Raw genomic sequence first — 23,728 nt, forward strand, 5'->3', positions numbered from 1 at the left:
ATATCGTCCACGTATATCAAAACGTACTCGAGGGAACTGTCTGACTTTTTTTTTTTTTAATTTGATTTATATGCCGCCCTTCTCCGGAGACTCAGGGCGGCTTACAGTGCGTTCAGCAATAGCCTTCATACTTTTGTATATTTATACAAAGTCAGCTTATTGCCCCCACAATCTGGGTCCTCATTTCACCTACCTTAGAAAGGATGGAAGGCTGAGTCAACCTTGAGCCTTGGAGAGATTCGAACCAGCAGTAAATTGCAGGCAGCTGTGTTAATAACAGGGTGCTTTAAACCACTGTAGTACCAAGGCTCTTGGTGAAGAAGCAGTTGTCGGCCGAGGTGGCTGAGAATCCCATGGACTTCATTGTCTTGGATAGGCACTCGTACCAACGTTTCCCTGACTGTTTGAGTCCATACAAGCTCCGGTTTAGGATCCAGATTTCTCCCTTCCTGGTGTTTTGGCTAGGTGGCGCTCTCACGTATATCTCTTTATCGAGCTCGGCGTGCAGATAAGCGGTTTGCACGTCAAATTGATGTACTTCTAACCCAAGTAGTGATGCAATAACCAACGCACATTTTACACTTTCAGCCCTGACTGTGGGGGAATACGTTTCCGTGTAATCATCAGGGTATTTTTGGGCGAACCCCTGTGCCACCAGCCTAGCCTTGTAGAGTGCTTTGTTTCCCTCTAGTGTTTTAATTTTGTAGACCCACTGGTGCCTATGGTCATCTTTCCTATTGGGACTTTAGAGGGAGTGTATACGTTTAGTTCCCTCAGGCTGTCCATTTCCCTCTCCATGGCTTGTTCCCATTTTTCTCTTTCCTCATCTGGTAACTTCAATACGTCCTCATATGTGTTGGGGGTTAGTTGGTTAGTGTGGAGGGATAACACGTAGTCTCCTAATCTTTCTGGCTTTTTGCCCCTGTTTGCCCTGATTGGCCTGTCTGGGGGTGTCTCTGTGTCATGCATGTACCTAGCTTCTTTCTCGGTGAGTGAGTCCACTTTGATGTGTGGGTGGTTTTCTTTCCATCCCTTCACAGGTATTTCCTGTCTCTTGGGTTTGCTCTTTCCCTGCTCTGTACCCTTTTCTGTTTGGTGCTTTTCCCCCCTTTGGTCATCCCCTGGTCCGTCCTTGCTAAGGGACACCTCGTTGAAGTGTATCTTGGACCAGTTGGCGTTTTCGTGAAAGACAGCTGTTCGTGATATCACAAAATTGTTATTGCTGTCTATGAATCTATATCCCTTCGTTCCTGGTTCATACCCCATGAACCTCAGTCTTCTGGATACCCTGTCTCCCTTATGTCTCAATTGTTTGGGGATGTGCACATCTGCTGTGACCCCGAATATGTGTAAGTGTGACACCTGTGGTTTCCTTTGGTACATTAACTCGTATGGAGTTTTGTTTAGTACGCTGGTCCATAACCTGTTCAAAGTGTAGTTTGAATAAATGAGTGCTTTGGACCAGAAATGCTGCCCTACGCCGGCATCCTCTAGTGCGCACTTCATCATGGTCTGTAGTGTTCCGTTTTTTCGTTCTGCCACTCCATTTTGAAAGACGGAAAATGGAGAAGTCGTGTAGTGGACAATCCCGCGTGTCTTTAGCCATTGCGAGAAGTCACGTGATAAAAATTCAGACCCCCGGTCTGTCATTATTTGCCTGATCTTGGTGTCATGTTGTGTCTCCACTCTTGCATAGAATTCCTTAAATTTTTGGAATACTTCGCTCTTGTGTTTTAGCGTGTATACGAAGCCATAGCGGCTGAAATCATCCACTATGGTCAGGAAGTACCTCTTCCTATATTTGATGGAGGGTCTTAGTGGTCCCACTAGGTCCATATGTATGAGTTGGAAGATAGAATTACTTGTGCATACTGACTTTTTGGGCCTTGGTTTGGTTTTCAATTTAGAGCTCTTACAAATAGAACACTCGAGATAGTTCTCACAATCCTTTATTTTTACACCTTCAGAGCATTCCATCATTTTCTGCACCACAGGGAAACTAATGTGTCCTAGTCTTCTGTGTAACAGGTGGGCACAGTTGTCATGCATTGGCTTCCCTATTGCTGGCTTTCCTCCCCTGGGAGTCCCCTGCTCACTTGTATCATCAGTGGTGTGTGCGTGACTAACCCCCTCTACTTCTCCACTTGTGTAGTCTGGGTTGTCGGGTTTGACCTTCTGGTGATTGTTTACTTCTGGCTGCTTGTCCCTGACTGGTTGGAAGAATGGCAGTTCCCCACTGATTACTACTTTCCCTATTCTTTTGCCCCCTCTGGTAACCTGCGCCTTTCCTTCCTTGAATGTCACCTCGACATTGTTGTCCTTGCTTAGTTTTAGAGTGGCAAGGATGTTATAGGGTATATTTGGCACTAATAGCACTCCTTGTACTACTCCTACCCCTGGCACGTGTGCGTTACCTTTGCCTGTTACTTGCACATTGTTCTGATTGGCCACTTTTATTATAAAACTCTCTTCTGTAAATGAGGTTAGTAAGTTACGGTCATAAGTGGTATGGTTTGTGGCCCCTGAGTCCAGCAGCCATGTGCCTTCCTCCCTGTCCTGGCCTATGTGTCGCTCTTGATCTCCTATGCCATATAGTGATCCAGTCTAGCTCTCCCTGGAACTGTCCCTGTGGTTTCTCCTGTCCCTGGGGCTAGGGGAATCCCTACGCCTGTGTCTGTCCTCTGGTGAGCATCCGCTAGCGTGCCTTGTCCTTTGTTCTGGTCTGTCCCTTCTATGTGACCTATCCCTATCCCCTGTGTTTCTAGGGCAGTCCCTTTTATAATGATTTTTTGACCCGCATAGGTAACACTCTGCGTTACTGTAGTTCCTACCCTGTGGCTCAGCCTTTCTGCTGGGTCTTTGCTCCCTGCGGCTTAGTGAGCGGTCTTTCCTGATGCTGTCTTCAGCTATTAGTTTGCTCGTTAGTAATTCCAGTGAGAGTTTCCCTGACCCTAGGTTGTCTATCTGTGTGATAAATGTGTCCCAACTGGGGTCTAAGGAATTTACAATGATGCTTATCATGGTCCTCTCACTTATGACCTCCCCCCTTTGTGTCAGCTGAGCTCTGGTCGTATTTAGAGACAATAAATGCTCACTCATTGGGGTCCCTGATTTAAGTTTGGTGGCGTAGAATTCCCTGGATAACCTGGTGGTGCTTGCTACGCTTTGGCAGTAAAATAGTTTGTGCATCCTCTGTATCACCTCCAGGGCAGTCAAGTGGTGGTTAATGCTGGGGTAAATACTGGGGGTAATGCTGGCAATGACAATACAGTATGCTTTATGGTGGATGCAATCTAATTCAAAAGTCCAGGGTTTTTCTGGGGGGTCTATGACTAGGGATAATAGATCTTCCTTTAGCAGGGTGACCTGGAGTTGCTGGTTCCAGTCCAGGAAATTCTCCCCATCTAGCCTTAGTTTGGGAAAGTCACTTGGCAAAGTCCCTGAATTGTAAGTTAAATTACTTACATTATGTCGCTGTCCATGGTTCCTCACATAAGGGTACTCGCAATAAGGCAGAGGAACGGCTGTGGCAAGTCTGAACTGACTTGTCTCTATGTGCTTGCGTCGGTGTAGCTCTATGTCTTGTTCCGTTTCTCTTACAGGGATGCATTGCGCATGCGTGAGGTTCATTTCTGCCCAGCTGCCGTGGAGTGAGGAGCTCGTCCCTGCAGCTCCCGGGTGAAGGCCCCAACCTTCCGGATGGTTCCTTCTTGGTCGGCCTCACTGGCTCGGGATCGTCACGGATCGTCGTCTGGAGCCTCGGGAAGCGGTGAGGATCGTTGGTGGATGTCGGAAGTCTCATTGGGGCTGCGAATGGTCCCGGATAGCCCGGCCTTGTGTGGGTGTCGCCTCCGGGTGTCGGGCCGAGTCCCCTGCCCGCTGATGGACGTCCCCTGCCTGCGGATGGCCCCGTGGGCCATGGATCTGGTCCCGGTCGTCGGTCTGGTGAGTAGTCCCATCGCCTTCGGTGTCCCGTTTTTAAGGGAAGACTCCTTGGGAGTTCTGGGTGGCCCTGGGTCCATGCGGAAGCGGTCAGTTCCCCAGGGTGGGTGCCGGTGTCAGCCCTCTTCGTGCTAGGGTCCCCTTTGCATTTTGGCCTAGCACCGGGGTGCGTGTTCAGTAGTTTCATTTTATCCCCCAGGGCCGCGGTGATTAGTTCGATGGCCTGGTTGACTTCGGGCTCGGTAGGCGAGCCTGTAGGTTTTGGCTTTGGGCTTTCTTGCTTTTTGTATTTTTTGTAGTAGTTTTGGTCGGCTACTTTTGGGTAGGCCCCGATTCCCGCCATGAGATTTAAATCTCGGGAATCTATTGGTGGGAGGTCGGCCATTTTTGATGATGCCGCCTCCCAAGATGGCCGCCGTAAAAAGGGCGCGAAGTCTCCTTCGGCCTTTTCGGTGGGTTTCTGGTGGGGGAAGTCCTCCCTTACCGCATCTTCGTCGCTGTAGTCGGATTCGTCTTCATCTTCCTCACTCGCTGCTTCGCAGCCTTTGACCAGGCTTCGGAGTTCCGCGATGAGGTCAGTGTTGCTTTGTGACGAATCTATCAGCTCCAGAAGTTTTATCTTTAGGTCGTGTTTTTCTCCTTTTGAGGTCTTGTGTTTCTTCCACCCCTCATCGCTTCTGGCCGGGGTGCATGGGTGGTGGAGTAGGCCGCTCGCCTCGGGTGCCTCTCCTTGCATGGTTTCAGGTTGGGCAGGCCGTTCTGCCATCTTCTTGGTGAATGCCCTGGTATTCACCCTGTCTGTCATGGTCCTTTGCATGTTGTGGAGTATTAGGATTGGGCTGTCAAACCATCCTCTGCTACCATATTGTTAAATGTGTTCAAGGATCGTGCCCAATGACTCCATAAGCAGGTATTCATTAAATCAGATATTGTTTATTAATTAAGCATCTTTTCATTACAGGTACAAGTCTGGAACTGAAGCAGGACCGCATGGCTGACCCTTAAGTACCCCCTGGGCGTGGCTAAGGTAAGGAGGGGTTATTGGGTTAGGGTGGACCTTGGGGGCTGGCTTGTCCAGCCCCTCTGCCTCTAGCCCTGAATCAGAGGCAAGGCATTTATACCTGACAATGATGGTACGTAGGGATGACCTTGGGAGATGTGGGAGGGGGGATGTTGCCTAGGGAAGTATCAGATAAGAAGAGATTTAGCCAAAGAAACTGAGAAAGAACTTCCCTAATTTATCAGGTGGCAGGAGTTTTGTACTTTCAGACTTGCAAGATTTTGTTAATGTAGCCTTACAATAAAGTAGAATTAGTTCATCTGATCATGTTTCCTGTGGCCTACCTGAGAGGACCGAGATCAATCTTGGAAATCTAAAACTAATATTTTATTTTAATATCCTAATACTTTCTGTAAACTATTAAAAATATGGTTGTTCTCCCAGACTTTGGGATTGGATAGTTGTTGAGTTTCTACAGTTGTTTTGCTTTGTTTTGTTTCTGTGTGATATAGAGTTCCTTCCTGCCTACAGTCACTTTGAATTGTAAGCCACATAGAATCACTAAGGTTGGGTGGCCTCAAAACCAATGAATGAATGAATGAATGAATGAATGAATGAATAACTCTTACAATAGGTAACTAGATCCATCTGGCATAATGATTGAGTCCATATATCATGATTAACCCCAACCTTGGACTATATCTTTGACTTTGGCTTAATGTCTCATGGAAATCCAGTTGTGGTTTATAAAACATTGCTATGATTTGGTGTGCGGTGGAAACACAAGCAACTGTGGTTTATTCAATTAATCATGTATGGACACAGTCTATCTTATCAGTATATGCAAGAGAGAAATCCAAACATTATGAGTGGCCCATTTACACAAAACTATAAACTTGAATTCTTTATGTAACTTGACTTAGAGTGAACAGCGGTATGCTAATGCATACTTTCTATTTATTAGTATAAAATTAATTAAGACACAATAATATATTACGAGAAAATAAAATGCTGTTGCTTCTGTACAAGATAAAGACCACAGGCAAAGTTATTGCTGGCCTGTGGTTTTGATGTGATTGGGGTAACAAACCTGGATCTCAAATAAACTATTATTTTGTTAATTTTACTCCCTTAGGAAAATTGGAAAGAAAACGGCTGTGTGTTCAGTAGCATATTTATTATTCAAATGTGTAGGGAGACATGGCTTATTCAGCAAATGCAGCCACTAAACGGATAAGTAGCTGTGGTTGCATTGAAGTGGCATATATTAACCCTATTTTTATTACTTCATAAATAACTCGAGGCAGTGGGCATACTTAATACTCTTCTCCACAACAACAACAGTCTTGTGGGGTAGTTTAGGCCAACACAGATTGACCATTTCAAGGTCACCCAGGAAGCTTTCATTTCTAAGGTAGGACTAGAACTCACTGTCTCCTGATTTGTAGGCCAGCTCCTCAGCCACCACAGCAAACTGGTTCTCATGTGAATCATTGTTATTCCATGGAGTATATGATGAGGTTGTACCATGCTGGAAAACCTGAGCAATCCATATCTGATATGTATTGTCCTTAAGCCCTTTCTCACATCTCTTCTATACTTAACTAATCCTTTTATCATGCATGTAAGAAATCATTAAGAAGTTCATTTCAATTGCTAAGTAATTTTCTTGCTAATTAAACAAGCTGGCATAAGAAATGGAAGATTAAACAAAATAAGACAGTATTGGACAAAGTAAGTAAGCAACGTGGTTAAATCCTGAGATAGAAGAACCAGTAACTTGTATTAAACCCTTCTGGAAGTTTTCCATAAAAGCAGGACTTTCCTTTTTCTCTCTTTCTAATAGCATATAATCTCCAAACCAAAGATACCTATGAACTGCTCCTCCTTTTTTTCAACCCTTCTCTGCAAAGGATATGGCATATGTTATGGACCCTGAGGTTCTGCTTAAGAAGATAGTATCCAATTAAGTAAATTAAATTTGCTTTATTAGTTTTGTATTGATTGCTGTCTCTGTGGCATTCAAAAATAAATGTAAAAATCTGCATAATGATCCAACTGGATATTTCTCTATAATATCTTTCATCAGGCAGCAGTGGCTGAGATTTGTTTATCTGCCTAGATACCAACTTGCACAAAGGCAGTCTCTTTTCAACTTATCCAGGCTAGTTCACTTTAGACTGACAACAAGTCTTGGTAATTTCAATAAATAAGTAAAAGAGGTTAAGAATGTCATCTTCCAGTTTACCCCTCCTCAGGGTCACATCTTAGATCTGCAGAAGCTGACTGGGAATTTTCACTTTTAGAATAATTGGTACCCTTGGGGGCTTTCCTCCCAAGGCAGATACAAGCTCCAAATGAATGATTTTCATCAAAGCAATACGAAACATGTGGGATTAACATCCATTTCTTCATTTGCTGCATTCTCGGTAACTATAAATATTTTCCTCCAGCAGCTAATCTTTCCATTAAAAGAAGAATTGTGCCAAAGGAAATTTCACATCTTTTTTAATGTCACTACAGTAAAATATGTGTTTCTTTGGGCTTCTGTCATGTCCCACTAATGTGGCACAAAGCTCTGCTAATCATTTTAAAGGACACATACTTATGATGTTGGCTTTGCCCCATTCCCAGTCTGCAGCTAAAGATCTATTTAGCTGTCCCAGTTTTTAAAACTTAATAAATTACTTTTAAAACTGCTATTTCCCGCCTGTCCCCATACAATTTTTGCTCTGGATGCAAAGCTATGTGCTTTGTCAACATTGTAGTCAGGACAGAGCTCAGCATCTATTTGCTACATGAGTGTGCTATGGTCACACCCCTTCCCCCCCATGGAATTGTCCTCCATGGCCATCTCAACCTTAGGACCGATAGGACACCTGGCTTCCATAACCACCTTCTGTGGGGCTTGGGACAGAGAGTAAAGAAGTCTTAATTAGATTGTTCGTTCAGATGCTGGTGGTAGGGATGGGCTCACCAAGACTGCTCACAAAGCTTCTGCATCTCTTCCAGCCTGTTAAATCGGAATCCCTCCTCATATGAAATATCTTGCTTAGGGGGCGGTAGGGGAGAAGGAAGGAAAGAGATGCAGCCTCAGAAGGATTCCTTCCAGAACCTGCATATTCTCTTCTGGCGTCTAGGTGTCCCCTGACGCACCCGAGTCCAAGTTCTCTCTGTAACCATTGCAAACCTCCGCCAAAATCAGCACTTGGTTAAACTCAGATTTAGTCATTCTGCACAGCCACGTAGGACTCAATTTGTTCACCTGCAGGAAAACAGGGGCAAGCTTAAGTCAGGCATTGCATCTCTGCTGGGAAGGAAGCAAAGGATATCTTCTTACCAAGGAAAGGGCCAATTCTTAAATGTTCAGGGTCTTTGTGTGGGAGTCAGGGGTGAAATGCTACTGGTTTGGACTGGTTCGCTCAAACTGGTAGTAATAAATGCTACCAGTTCAGGCAAACTGGTGGTAAAAAAAATGCTACTGGTTCGGGTGAACCTGTATTTCCGATGATCAGCTGTGTTACATGATTTATATTCGCTAGAAAGCAGGAAATTCTACTTTCTAGCGAATCTAAATCGCGCAGTACAGCTGTTCCCCCCCTCGCTGTTCTACTTACCTTTGCAGACTCAGAAAAGGCTTCTTAATCCTCCTTTTTCAGTGTTGCGCGGTAGCGCCTATGGTGCGCATGTGCATGAAGCGCATGTTTGGCGTGCACCGCACATGCGTGCACAAAGCAAACTGATAGCAAAGTGAACCAGTAGCAGACTTCAGAGCATTTCACCCCTGGTGGGAGTGTTTCTGGACCATCTAACTGTGTATCCAGTACAGTACTATATCACTTTAAACACTGCTCCCATTTTCCCAGATGGAATTTAGAAGGAAAAAGGTTTGTGACGCTGAGTAATAGATAAGTGCTATATTGTTGACAAGCGCTATTATCACCAAACTAAATCTTTGCTATAATACATGCCTGCTTCTCACCCCTTGCAACTTCCTGGGCAGTGGGATTAATTTTATGAGGAGCAAAAAGGTCTCACAACCATATCTCACTTTCTCCTAATACTCTTCCCAAATCTGATGATTGCTGATCTCTAGGCTGCCAGGACTGGGTAGGATGGCAAGAGACGTCTGTGTGAGGGCTGCTATTAAAGTTGGTTTTAGCACTCTTGTAAACCTGTGTTTAAAAATAGCCTGAAATACAACTGACAGATGGGGAGGGGGAAGAGCAGTGTAGAGAAAGAAGAGAGTCATTGTATGACCTCTGCAGTGCTTGTCAACTTTTAGACATCAGTTTAGCACTCTTCTTTAAAAATACCTGACAGGAGCAGGGAGTGGTACTCCATGCAGTGGGAGAGCTCTTTTCTACTTCACATCATAGCTACTCACTCATCAGTCATTTTTCGGGATGCTTTTAATTAGCATGATTCTAGAACTATACTATTCCAGGATTACACTAAACCCAAGTGCAAAAAAGCCTGACCTATCAGTGGATATCAGCTAGCCAGACTCTCTTTGAATGCAGCCCTTCCTTTCTTCCTTCCTTCCTTCCTGCCTGCCTGCCTGCCTGCCTGCCTGCCTGCTTTACAGTACATTTCATCAATGTGAAGCAGTGAATATGCCTAATAAGCTTACCTGTTATGTTCCCCACAAAAACAACCCTGTGAGGTAGGTTGGGCTGAGAATGAATGATCGGCCCAAAGTAGCCCAGCCAGCTTTCAGATGCCTTTGGACCTTGCTAAATCTACCACTCTTGATTCCTCTCCATTCTACATGCCAGATTTAGAATGATCGTTAGTTTTTCCTTTTGGTAGCCTTAAAGCTTCCCTCGACTTCACTCACCAGCCTCATTATTAGAGCAGGTGAGAATTTCAGCACAATTCAGGTTGGCACATCTTTTTTTTTTTTTGGTCATCTCAAGGAATGGAGAAATGCACATTAACACAGCTGTAAAGAAGAGCTCTGTAACATGCATTTATTCTACACTGGTGGTTTAGACTGGATTTTATTCATTCTTTCATTCACTTTTTATATAGTTTACTGCCCAAACCATATTGTTTCTGAGTGATATCAGAACAGTTCAGGTTTCTTTCCATCAGGTTTTTGTTTATTCTGCTCCTTCTCAATGTTCATTTGTGGCCATTTGTATGAGAACAGACCGAGAAGCACTGTTAGACCTGCCCCAGCTTAGACATTTAGGAAAGAATGACCCTCAACTCCATTTGATTGAAATGATAGGTTCTTTTACTAAAGTTAAGTGGTTGCAATGAATGTAAAGCTAGATCTGAATATTCCCATGCAAAGGTTACCCTTCCCCACTTTCCCTAGCCCTCCCTCCTTTGACCAGTCGATCAATGTCCAATAGGATGCCTTTTCTTTGTTTTGGGATGGCTCGGGTGTTTGCTGCCTCTCATTACAGCTACGTATTCAGTTCTCAGGCCAGGTGTCCTTGGAGGCTGGTTCACCCCACTTTGGCACCTCTGATTCTCATGAACATGTCACCCCTCCTGCCATTTGTCTTCTGATTCCCAAGCCCACATGTTGCCACCCCAAATTCCTCCCCCCTTCCTTGTGATTTATGGCAGGATGCCAACAAACTGAAGAAGCTGAAGATGGCAGACCATGACAAGCAGTTTGGTTGCTTCTGATTTGGGAAATTCCAAAACTCTTATTCGACTTCTGAAATGAATATCCAATGATATCTGGTGGAGGAAAGCCTCCTATGTGACCTGCACCAGTTTCTGCCAGGTTTTCACTGTTATTACTTCTTTCACTACCAAGGAAAGGTAGCAGAAATAAATACAGAAAAGGAAGCGAAATCTGTTTATGCATGCCTAGGAAAGTAGTTGGTATAATTCTACCTGAGAGGGTAAAAGAGGTAACAATGAATACAATTTGAGTACAATTTAGGTTATGTGGAGTAGCAGATGTTGCAGACCGGATCTTTTCAGCAAGTTTGTTGTTTTAAGGAAAATGTATAGGAACAGTGCTTTGAATTATGGAATGTTCATTCAAATTTGGAGTTAAAGATGGATGTTAAATGCAGTAGGAGCAGTAAATAATGGAAGTAAAGCATTGTGAGAATAAATGGCTTGCTTAGAAATTGGTTCAAGATTGAGCAGGGAATAAGACAAGGATCTGTGATGTTTACCCCATTTATGAATAAATGTCTAAGGAATGCTTGTGGTAATGATGGGGACATGAATGTGTGTGTGTGTATTTTTGTATGCAGATGATTCCATGTTACACAAGAACATAAAGGATTTCCAGCAAATGTTAGGTAAATTATATAATGCACAGAGGGGAAGGAACTGAAAATTAATGTGTCAGAGACCAAGGTAGTTGTATTTTGACAGGGGAAATGGAATAAATGATTGCAGGTTATACATAAATGAAAACAAAATAGAGCAATTCAATGAATTTGTGTACTTTGGTAGTTTATTAAAGGGTATGAAACTGAATAGAGAAATTTTAACATATGCAACTGTTGGTTGATAGGTGATAGGTAAGAGGTAATCTATTGCAAGGAATGACTATTTGGCTGAAAGAAATTACAGTGGCTGCATATGGGTGTGTTTCTGTCTACCTTATTATGTGAAAGTAAGACTAGGGAGTATAAAAAGACATGTAAAAGTAAATTGAATGCAATGGGAATGAGAATGGGCTATTTAATGAATGTGCGTGGTAGAAGAAGAAGGATGGGCTCAAGAATGAATAGATAAACATACAAAAATGAGTGAAACCACCTCTAACTCTTTTTGTATTAGTTATAGAAAGGGAATTAATGAGGATGAAACTAAAATTAATATACGAAGATGGACTGAGTGAATTGAGGGGAAGATGAAGATTGAAAAGGTGGTGGCTGACCAAGTTAATGACATTTTCAGACAGTGATAGGTGAAAAAAATAAAAGGCAATTATGAATCAGTGTATGGATATGGAGAAAGCAAGATAAGAAGATATGGAAAAATAAAATTAGTGGTATTGGTATAAGCTACATTTAATTAGATTTTCCTTTTCTTTTCTCTTGTTTCATGCCTTTAATTTCTTTTGCCCAGTGTTTCCTATCCTTTCGAAAATATTGCTTAACCCAAAGGAGAATATTATAATTGATATCATGTACAATATTACAAGATATAGCAAAGATAAAGTCTCCTTTGGCTCAAGCTAAGCTCCTTGTAACTTCATGGACGCCTCTGTGGAGATTTCTTGGCTTCATTAGCAAAGTGGTTTGCTACTGTCTTTTTTCAGGATGTATTTTTCAACTTCCCAGTCTAGTTTACAGCCAAAGTATTTCCTGGACATTTTCCATTCCAGTCCTGACCATTTCCTTACTTTCCATCTATGCCTTCACAAAGCCCACCCTGTTTCTGCCTTTTGCTGACAGGCGAAGTATAAGTTTAGCATGTAATAACATAACAAATATGCACTTCAAATATTTGATTTTTGGTTAAGATTAAAAATTAAAATTAGGAATGGGCTGTTCTTGAAAATCAATAGTTTTGAAGTGTAGTGATAAGATTCTTCATGTACATATATTGTCATGTCCTCTTTTCCTACTAGCAGAAATAAAAATACAAGAGGCTGCTGAATAAACTCCAGTATCCTATTTCCAAGAGGGAGAAACAGATTTTGGGAGAAAGCACAAAAGCAGAATTCAAGGGCAATACTTCTCTTGCTCTATTTTTTCCAATCATATTTTGTGGTGCTTGAAGCAGAAGATCAAAATTATGCTCTACACCAGGGGTCTGCAACCTTAAACACTCAAAGAGCCATTTGGTCCCATTTCCCACAGAAAAGAAAACACCGGGAGCCACAAAACCTGGGTGGGTGTGGCCAACTCAACATCACTCACTCCCACCCAGTCACATGACCCTCCCAGCCACGCCTACCCAGGTTTTGTGGCTCCCAGTGTTTTCTGTGGGAAACAGGTATCTCTCTGTGTGTGTCTTTTTCTCTGTCTCTATCTCTGTCTCTCTTTCCTCTCTCCTCTCTCTCAGGCCAGGCGAGGAGTGACTGGAAGGGAAGGGCAAGGGTCAGGCCAGCCAGTGGTAGGTTCAGCCGATAGGGAGCCACAGCAGGGGGACGAAAGAGCCACATGTGGCTCGGGAGCCGCAGGTTGCTGACACCTGCTCTACACAATGCCAAAAATATAAATTAAAACAAGATACTCGTATACTATATGATTAACATTTAGCTTCTTGTAAAGATAAGTCCAACTTTATAGAAAGTGAATGCCTCCAGTCAACCCCATATCATGGAGGTGTGATTATGCCCACTGTCTGGATAACAATCTAGAAAAAAAACTATAGTGCAATTTCAATTCTTCAGCAAATAGCACACACACACCCTCCAGTGAACTGGATTGTGTAGAGGCAATTGTTGGTGCTTCTAAGTAAAAGGAACTGACAGCCCTAATCATTCTTGTAATTAATTTCCTTATTGGGGTTATTTGAATTACCTCCTGAATATTCATGACTATCTCAGCACTTTTCCACTCTTCATTTGAAGTAATGTATTCCTATGTTTGATAAATCAACCTTGGAGGTGACATTTCTTTTCCAGTATCAAGACTTGGCTGAAGCAGAAACAGAATTCAGTGAGATACAAATTCAGAGCATTTTTGCCATTATAGAGAGAATAACTCGGGTGTCTGCTATCTTCTACTACAGGATATCTGACCAAGTGTCTTTTGCCACCCCACACCATTTTGTTCACCTAAAAGCTTCACATCAAGGGGAGAAGCAGAAGCAACTGAAATACATTAAATCAAGAAGGAGGAGGTCCTCAGGATTTGCTTACTATCTGTGTTTCCCCTGAAAATAAGACCGGGTTTTATTTTCTTTTGGGCCCCAAAATAAGCACTAGGGCTTATTTTCAGGGGGTGTCTTATTTCCCCCCCCCATGTACAGGAGGCCATGCGGCACACCAATATCACTGCTGCAAGGCAGGGGTGGTGGAGCTGCCCCACATGCCCCCGCACTGGCTTACCTCAGGGTCCCCGCAGCCAGGCCACCCACGCCCCGACACCTGCCTCACCTCGGGGTGGCAGCTCCAGCAGCCCTATCCAGCAGGACCCACGTGTTCACCGGCCCACTTCTTCTGCTTGCTCACAGCCACAATGGAGGCTCCCTACCGGTTCACCAATGTGTGCACGCCATCATCTGCGCATGCACAAAGCCTTCTGTGCATGTGCAGAGGCTTAAAATGTCACAAAAAAGTGACGTCATGACATCAGCATGGGTGGGTGGAGCCTCCTGCAGCTACCGCTACCGGTTCACCCAATCCAGATAGAACTGGTTGGATTTCACCCCTGCTCCTACTGAACATGTCTGCTAGTGCTGTAGCTCCATCACCATCCCACCTTGTCACATGGCCGTGGCACAGCGAGCAACCAGATAGAATGGGTGGGCAGCCCTCTGCACAAACTCTTAAGTAGGTTTATTTAGGGGGGGTAGGGCTTATATTAGGCTCAAGCGTAAAAAGATGCCAGGGCTTATTTTCAGAATAGGTCTTATTTTTGGGGAAATGGTATCAGAATTGACTGGTCTGTTGAATTTAGAATCTTGTGCTTGTATCCTTATGACAAGTTGCTTGAAGAAGAAAAGAAGAAGAAGAAGAAGAAGAAGAAGAAGAAGAAGAAGAAGAGGAGGAGGAGGAGGAGGAGGAGGAGGAGGAGGAGGAGGAGGAGGAGGAAGAAAGCAATTCTTTTAGACTTTAGCATAGTTGCTAATAGACTGTGATATCCAAAATAAATTAATATCCATGGATTTTTGTGAGAGCTCCATCTTTGAAATGGAAGAGGGGAAAGAAATGCAAAAACAACAATCCATAGTTAAAGGAAAACCCTTAGATTAAAGAAATAATCATTGTACTTTTTCAGTTAAGTTGACTGTTGTTTTGAGATACCCTACTTTACATGGCAGGAATTGCAGGGTTTGTTCTAGCATTGGTCTCTGTTTTGGGAAAAGAGGATTTTTGATTCAGGTGATACAAATTACCCCCCTGCCCAACCCTATCCTGCTATTCTCCCTTTTGGCACTCTACTAATCTCAAATATGAGATGTGGCTTTGCAGTCAAAGTATGTTATTAATAGAATTACAGAGTTGGAAGGGACCTTGGAGCTCTTTTAGTCCAACTGCCTGCTCAAGCAGGAGATTCTATACCATTTCAGACAAATGACTGACCAATCTCTTCTTAAAAGCCCCAGTGATGGAGCACCCATAACTTATGAAGGCAAGCCATTCCACTAGTTAATTGTTCTCACAGTCAGGAAATTTCTCCTTAGTTCTAGGTTGCTTCTCTCCTTGATTAGTTTTTATCCATTGCTTCTTGTCCTGCCTTCAGTGCTTTAGAGAATAGGTTGACCCCCTTTTCTTTGTGGCAGCCCCTTAGATATTGAAACACTGCTATCATGTCAGCCCTATTCTTTCCTTTTATTAGACTAGACATACCCAAGTCCTGGAACTATTCTTCACATTTTAGTCTCCAATCCCATAATCATCTTTGCTGCTCTTCTCTGCACTCTTTCGAGAATCTCAACATCTTTTTTATATTGTGGTGACCAAAACTCGATGCAATATTCCAAGTGTGGTCTTACTAGTGCAGTAAAAAACGGTATTAACACTTCACATGATCTTGATTCTATCCCTCTGTTAAGGCAGCCTAGGATTATATTTGCTTTTTTGGCAACTGCATCACACTGCTGGCTCATATTTAAGTGGTTGTCTCCTAGGACTCCTAAATCCCTCTTGCAGTTACTGCTATTGAGTCAGGTAATTTATACTTGTTCATTTGGATTTTCTTGCCTAAGTGTAAAGTCTTACTTTTCTTTCCATTGAGTTTCATTTTGTTAGATAGGGCCCAGTGTTCAAGTCTGTTGAGATCATTCTGGATCTTGAGCCTCTTCTGGAAATTGTATGAGTTTCCCTTCTATCCCCTCATCTAAATTGTTTATGAAGATGTTGAAAAGTACTGAGCCTAAGACAGGACCTTGGAGGAACCCACTATATACCATACTTTCTGGAGTATAAGACACACTTCCCCCCACCCTAAAAGAGGGTGGAAATGTTGGTGTGTCTTATACACTGAATACAGCCATTTTTGGCCTCCTGAAACCCCATCCCATACGTCCCGTTTTTGCCAAAAACAGGCCCGTTTTTTGCAAAAATGGGGCGTGCAGAGGGTTGGGGAGGCCTGCAGAGTGCTCTTGGGAACTGGGGAGGGCAAAAATGCAATGTGTGTGTGTGTGGGGGGGGGGTTTGGGAGGCCAAAAATGGGCCCAATTTTTTGCAAAAACGGGGCCATTTTTGCCCTCCCCAGCCCCCAGGAGTACTCTGCAGGCCTCTCAAACCCTCTGCAGGCCCCATTTTTTGCGAAAAACGGGCCTGTTTTTGGCAAAAACGGGCCACACAGAGGGTTTGGGAGGTCTGCAGAGTGCTCTTGGGGGCCGGGGAGGGCAAAAAGTTTTTTTTTCTTGTTTACCTCTTTGAAATCTTGGTGCGTCTTATACTCCGGTACGTCTTATAGTCTGAAAAATACAATACTTCTCTCTATGTAGATGCAGTTCTAAGTACTACATGTTGAGTGCAGTTGGTCAGCCAATTATTAATCCATCTTGTGATAATCCTGTCTAACCCACATTCTTTTATCTTATCAAGTAGTAGATTGTGGTCTAATTTATCAAGTTAATGCAGCAAGAATAAAAGGAAATAAAATGCATTCTAAAACAGAAAAATCTTCACAATTTCTTATTCTATTTCTCCTTACTGCTTACCCTTTCCTGCTTACAATTGGCCTAGCCTCAGTTCTGCTAATATGTATAGATCCACTCAGCATTTTCCTCCATCTCAGTAAGGGTGGGTGAATTTGCTTGTCACTTCTTTGTAAAGTCTACATTCAACCACCCACTCCTTAGCTTGGTGCACAGCCACCCATATTTATGGTGAGAGCAAAGAGAGAGGTTTAGTCAGAATATACCCCCATGTGGTGCTCTGTCCTGAATAAGTTCTGTTTGAATAAAACCTTTCATTGTAATGTCTTCCTTTATGTCAAGCGAGGATAACCTCATTTCTGAAAAGGTTTGAGAATTCTGGCACTTCCTATATTCATTTTGGGAAAGAACTCCTCACTGCAGCTGAAAGGAGTTAATTAATCCATCCTCCACTTCAAACTCTCTGGAGAACCAAGGTCTAATATGTGTCCGCTTAATGCTGCACTCTCATTTCCCATTATTGATTGTCTGCTTGGCATAGTGAAGGTGTTAAAGCAGAAGGTGGGCGAGTGGAGTTCTAGTTTTCCCCTTAGAAAACTAGAACTCTAGCAGCTGCTGCACCCTTGACACAAAAGAAAGCTACAGGAGAGCCTTAAATAGAAAGGGTGGAGAATCTGAGCAAACAAGCTTTCGGCTCCCTGCCTTGTTCTTCCTTTTCTTCTAGTTATTTCTGTCTCCCCTTCCTCCTCCCTGCCTGCTGCAGCCTGAAATTACAATGTTACGAAATGTTTTTATGATGGGAGATGTTACATTACAGGCAAAGCAGCAATTATAGAAGCAAGGATGAAAATTCAGTTCTAACCAGGAGGTTGAATGAAGGAAAACAGTGCGATGGTGGATTTGTGTGCTGTTAAAGATACTGTATTGTTGAGTAGGACATATGGAGTCCAAATGATCAGCAAAGTCTTTTGTAGCTACCCAACTCTTCTTCTTCACCAGCTCTGTGGAAGTAATCTGTCTTGTATTAATTGGCAGGAAGAAAATGCCATTTAGATTTCTCATCTCAGATGCCAAAATGACTTGGGCCAAACCTGTTGATATTTTTGACAGTACCCAATGCATGCCAGGCAGCATATGAACCATCTCATCTTAAACACCAAAGAGAAGCATCTTTACAAAGAGGCTCCAGCTTTCATCTAATCTTTTGCTCAGCTCTGCCAAATTATTCCTTTTGATATGCAGTATACTAATCTTCCCTTAATGGTATGGGATAGAATATGTCTTCTTTTCCAATATCTTGATAGCTTCATTTGAAAGTTTCCGGAGACCTCTATCAGAAGACTATCTTATATTAGATCCTCTTAGGAATACTGACCACGCTGGGATATTAAGAAACATGAGTGTTATTTTGCCAAAACTCAGTCTTAACCATGAGCAGAAGCAGCTTCTTGGATGAGAAGTGAAACGTCTTCAAAGAAAAACCAGAAAGTCCAGTTGCCTCTTGAAAAAGCCCCTTTGGGACAACCATGACCTGGATGACTGAGAATCTCCATAGATGTTCACTCTTTCCAAGCATTGCTCCTTTCTCTGGATGGGGGGGAATTATGCAATTCTCCTAATTTCATTTATGCAGCCAGTGGCTGCACTTCTTGTGGACTGTGGAAGCTGTCTCCTAGACCAGCAGTTTTCAACTGGGGGACCATATGGCCTCTTGGGGGCTTTAGGATGTTTTAAGGGAGCCACAGGTAAAAAATATGTAACAAGGGCCATGGTATATGCTGAGTGGGCCCCAGAAAAGCAAAGTGTATTATATTGCAAATGCCGTCTTGTTGATCAGAAAACATACCAGTTACTGTCTCGTGTCCATATATGATAATGGGAGGCATAGGAGAAAATCAAGGTTGGAAGGGGACCACAAGTGAAAAAAGGTTGAGGAATACTGGGCTAGACTCTAGCACATCTGGAGGAACCCAGGGTGGAGAAGGCCATACGTCTATTTACAACAACTGGTTAGCTCTGCCAATAAGAGTACCGTACACAAAAGTCATTTTCTTTATCATTTTGCAGTTTTATTTTAAAATTCTTGAAACTTAACATTCCACAGGTATTAAGAATTTCACCACAAGAAGAAAAGAATTCTACAAAAATATATCATACAGTGCACAAGGGGCAGAAGAGGAAGAAGAGAGACACAGTGACCCTGCACACATGCTAAAGGTTTCATAAATATTCCACTTCCATGAGAGAAACTGCAAGTTTACTGTCACATGTTACAAATAAAACACACACTTATTCTGCCACAAGTAGCCTCAAGTAGTGATGGGTTTCCATGGCACATACAGCAAAGGAGGCATTTGTTACATGTGACAGTGATGGAAGCAGTGGCAGAAGAGAAATTGCTGGCCCATCGTTGTCCTTAATGTAGTAGTCACACTGCTCTTCCTTTAACCATGCCTGCTCCTAGTCCCCCATCCCCACCCTGTGCTTGGCCATCTCATAGTTTTTCAGGGAATAGACCATTTCACACACAAAAAAAGAAAACAAAAATTCACAATTATACTGTGATGCTGTATTTCTAGTGCCACGCTTGAGAGAAAATTGTGCCATTAAAAAATAATTAAAACTTCTTAATGCTGATGGCAGAACTCATTCCTGACTGGAACCCATGCTGAATCTCATGCTGGTACCCCATGCTTGCCTGCCCACTTTTATTTTAGATGTTCACATCAGTTTCCTAGATGGAAATGATAGCAACACAAGACATTTGTCACAACTGAGATAAAGGGCAAGAGACGGGAATGAAGGAATTTAAATAAAAGAAAACTAGGAGGAAAGCAGATGAACAGCAGTTTTCACCACATTCTACTACGCTTCCTCTGTTGTCATATTGCTTTCTCCCCTTCCCTGAAATATTTACCTGCATATCTTTAAGCCTTTCCTCATTTGACATTAGTTACAGCATAAATATGCTCTGCAACCCCCTTTTCAACTTTTATTGGCTAGCGTGGGGACATGTTCCCCTCTGGTCCTTGAACACTATTTTATACGGCCTTTATGTCATAGAACACCGAACAGCAACCATCTAGGAGTAGTGATGGGGCTGCTGCATGGTGAAGTGGGACAGAGGAAATCAGCTCCCTGCTGCTTCATTGCACAATTCTCCCCATGACTCTCAGCTATTGTTCTGGCTGCTTTTGAACCTGGGTTTAGTGCTCTTCTGGAATGACACTGAACTGTGCATCAGCTGATATCAGGAAGCTTTTTAATACACCCACAGAACCCAAGAGAGTTTTGATAGATGTCTAAATTCACTGGTCCAAATATCTGTTAAAATTCATTTCCTTGAAATTTACTTCCAGCCCCAATGTTAAAGAGAGTGGATGACAGATGTTTTCTTGCCAGGTAACAACCTTTGGTGGAAGAGGAGAGAAATAAACTAGAGGAATTCTCCAGTCATTGTCCTTAACTAGCTCTGTACATTGTAAAAAAGGACAGTTTCATTTGTAGATCTAAAGGCTGGCATTGTGCTTCTGGGAAGATAGGGATCACCAGTAGGGCAGCAAATGTTATGCCATTATAATTTTCTGTTGGCCCAAGGATAGCCCTTTAAGATGATACGAGGAAGAACCTGCAATCAATCTCTTCCCCAACAATGGACAGTTTGTCATTGTTGGAATGATTGATTATTTACCACGAGGGAGATATAAGAGGATGCAATTGGGACAGAGTCAGAGTGAAACAAAACTTTATTGTTTTATCATTTGTGAAAATATTTATAGGGAAGGGCAGCATAGAAATCCATAAACGAGTATCTGGGATCCATGGGATCTTTAGCTTCTTCTCTCGGTTCAACTGACTCATTGTTCAGGTGCAGATTTAGACCTAGTGCATATATAAATAAAAAACAATTATTGGAGATTTCCAAGGGAAAAAATGGTGAACTGAAGATAGCCCTGCAAAAAGCAGAGTTGATGGCCACAGTGGAAGAATGAGCTGGCGAGTAAATCAGCTCTTCATAATTCCTCTATGGATAAGGAGAGGAACTGAGATCACTAATAAGTGCTCCAGTCAGTTGCCCTCTACAAGGAGACTGCAAGACACTGGTGCTAGTGGGTTTAGCATTCTGAGGGATGAGGAACTAGCCATTTTGCTCAAACCACAGTCAATGCCTTTGAAACACTAAGTTTGTATACTTCCTTTTCTAATCACTTTCAGGCATTGCTTCTTAATTGGTTTTCAGCTGTTAGGATCTTTCGATCCACATGTTTTATAGCTCAGGCTGAGTTTCCTTCAATACTTAGCAGAATAAATTTTAAATACAGTTTAAGGACCTTTTTTAATGGAATGAAAAGAAAAAGGTGATTAAAACTTTGGTTTTTGAAAGTTACAAACAGTCTGAGGGATAAATTTAAAATAAGGTTTTGGAATGAAATATAAAGAATATTTCCTCTGGGAAAGTGTTTTTATTTGAATTCTTTAAAAAAATTGGATAGACTTTAAAAATTGGGCACTAGAGGGAACAAGAAAGAAGTAAGGTTTACAATTGAAAATGAACCCCCAAACTCAATTTACTAATGCAAATGAAGTGAAGCATTTTAACTCTGAACCTATTGAAGGATATTTTTGAACTATGGACACAGTAGTTAATTTTAAGAAGTTTTGTCTCTGTAGATAGTGTTTAGAAGATGATACAGAACAGGAACAAGCATTACTTGGCATGATTGAGACTGATTTCAAAGTGGATTAAAAAATGACAGGTTATAAGAATGACATGGAAAAAGATCAGAGGTGAAATCTACTTAGCTTCCCTACCGGTTCGGAAGTGTGCGCGCCACCTTCACGTCTGATTTTAGACCTTCTGCACATGCACAAAGCCTTTTGCGCATGTGTAGAGGGTAAAAAACAGATTATTTCCTGGTTAAAACCAGGAAGTAACAATGTCTGGGTAGGTGGGCGGAGCCTCATGCCGCTGCCGCTACCGGTTCACCAAACCATGCGCCGCTGCTGCTACCAGTTTGCCTGAACCGGAGCAAACCAGTAGCATTTCACCCCTGAAAAAGATGTTACACTGGACATACTAAAGAAACCAGTTAATGCCTTAATAACTAAAAGAGATACATAAATAACAAATCAAAAGGGTGAACTGGATCATTTTCCTATACTGGATTTAGAAAAGAGGTTTGTTAAAGCTTTGAAGAATTTTGTGAGAAGGGACAAAGAAAAAATGAAAAGGAATCAAGTTCTAGGTCATTATTTGAAGGACTAAAGATGAAGATTGCTGGAGGTGAGATAAAGGAATATAAATCAGTTCATTTGATCGAGGTTAAAATAGATTTTTTTAAAAATTTCTGGCAATACTTAATGGACTTTTTCTGACATCAGGAGTGAAATTACAACATTTTATGGATTTGTTTATAGATGAGAGATGGGTTATGGGAAGAAGAGCTCATGTGTTGTATTTTAAAAGAAGGAGATAAGTTACTAAATAGTTTATACTTATTGGGATAAATTAAATTATTAAAGAAAACAATTATTGGCATGAAAACAAATAGGCAGGAAAAATATTACAGTGTCATAACTTTTTCTTGGAAAATAAAAATCCAGGTGGTTTTGGTTTCATGGGTTGTTTGGGTCCCAGTTGGTATTTGCCTGCAAATGGCTAATGAGAGAATTAGCACCCGACAAAGAAATCTGATTACATGGAGCAGGGATAGAAAGTACATTCATTGTGCAGTATAACCACCCCCATTGGGAAGCTCTGTGTAGTTACACACTTACAATTACCAGCATTTAATCTACTATCACTGATGCAGAGGCCAACAAAAATAAATAATGACACAGAAGGCTCTAAAGGCTCCAATGTGGCAAAGTTAAAGAAGCTTTTTATGGAGCTGTACATACCATCACGGAGGAAGAACTGCCTACAATATGCAGGGGTGGGCTTCAAAAATTTTAGCAAGGGGTTTTCTGCCCAGGTGCTGGGTGGGCATGGCCATGATGGGTGTGGCCTAGTCGGCCTCTTGCACCATGGCAGTGGGGGGGGTGTTTTTGCCTTCCCCAGGCTCTGGAGGCTTTCCTCGAGCCTCTAGGAGGGCAAAAATGGCCTCCCCAGGCTCCGGAGGCCCTCTGGAGGCCAGAAACAATCTTCCGGTAGGCCCGTTTTTCATCCTCCCCCAAGCCTCTGCGTGCGCCCTGCATTTACCTGCATCCAAAACGGGCCGCGTGGGGACTCTTTGGTGGGGCAGGGCAGGGTGGTCAGGGCCAGCTAGGAGTGGGATTTGGGGGTTCTCTGAACTGCACAGAATCTTAGCTAGAGGTTCTCCTGAACCACTGCGAACCCCCAGCAGCCCACCCCTGACAATATGCATGCTTATGACAGAGTCATTCTCTCATGACCAGAGCCATTAGACCTCACTCATAACCCATCATAGTCATCATTGTTGGCTTCTTTTCCCTCCTATTAGGTGGGAAAATCTCTTTACCCGTCCATTCCAAGTACAAACTATGGAAGGAGAAGTCTCTTTCTGTTCCTCTGGTTTAGCTGTGTCAAGGCAAGGGCAGGAGGAACCATAATGAAGAGAAGATGAGACCGCCCAACCAGGGCTTCAACCACCCATTTCCCCTGGAAAACCTTGGAGCAGCAGATCCAGGGTTTGTGCATAGCTTTGACATGTGCCAAAATGAAGTGTGAATCCAAACCAGGAATGTACAAATGCTGGCTGCTGCCCCCAACACGGCTTCTCCTCAATCTCACCCACTTCAATTTTCAGTTTTGCCTTACCCTGCCTGCTTCTTTTGGTGGCATCTCTGCTTTGCCTACCCGACAGTTTCCAGTGTTACCTCCTCCTATTCCTGCTGGGAGAAATTATTTTAGAACAACTTGGCTAGGATCTTTGTAGCTGCTCAGTCTCTCCCCCCCCCCCCCATATAAATAATCCACTGAATGCTAACATGGATTGTTTAATGTCTTAAAAGTAACACTTGAGCTATTTTAAGCTATGAGCTGCTTGGAAGCTGGGGATAAAATTCTTCTATCTCAGGTGACTGGAGAATCAGTGGAATTCCAATTATCAC

The 23,728-nt window shown here is 42.7% G+C and overlaps 1 long non-coding RNA gene across 1 annotated transcript; it reads right to left on the reverse strand.

The window, feature by feature from the left end:
• Positions 1-18,701: 18,701 nt before the first annotated feature.
• On the reverse strand, positions 18,702-23,535 carry LOC148115226 (uncharacterized). Its single transcript, XR_015732335.1, has 2 exons — positions 23,436-23,535; positions 18,702-20,536 (listed from the first exon to the last, which is right to left on the reverse strand). It is a non-coding gene; the product is annotated as an uncharacterized LOC148115226 (long non-coding RNA).
• Positions 23,536-23,728: the final 193 nt, after the last annotated feature.

The sequence above is a fragment of the Pantherophis guttatus genome, chromosome 2, assembly GCF_059756535.1.
Source record: "Pantherophis guttatus breed Tessera chromosome 2, ASM5975653v1, whole genome shotgun sequence".
Taxonomy (NCBI): domain Eukaryota; kingdom Metazoa; phylum Chordata; class Lepidosauria; order Squamata; family Colubridae; genus Pantherophis; species Pantherophis guttatus.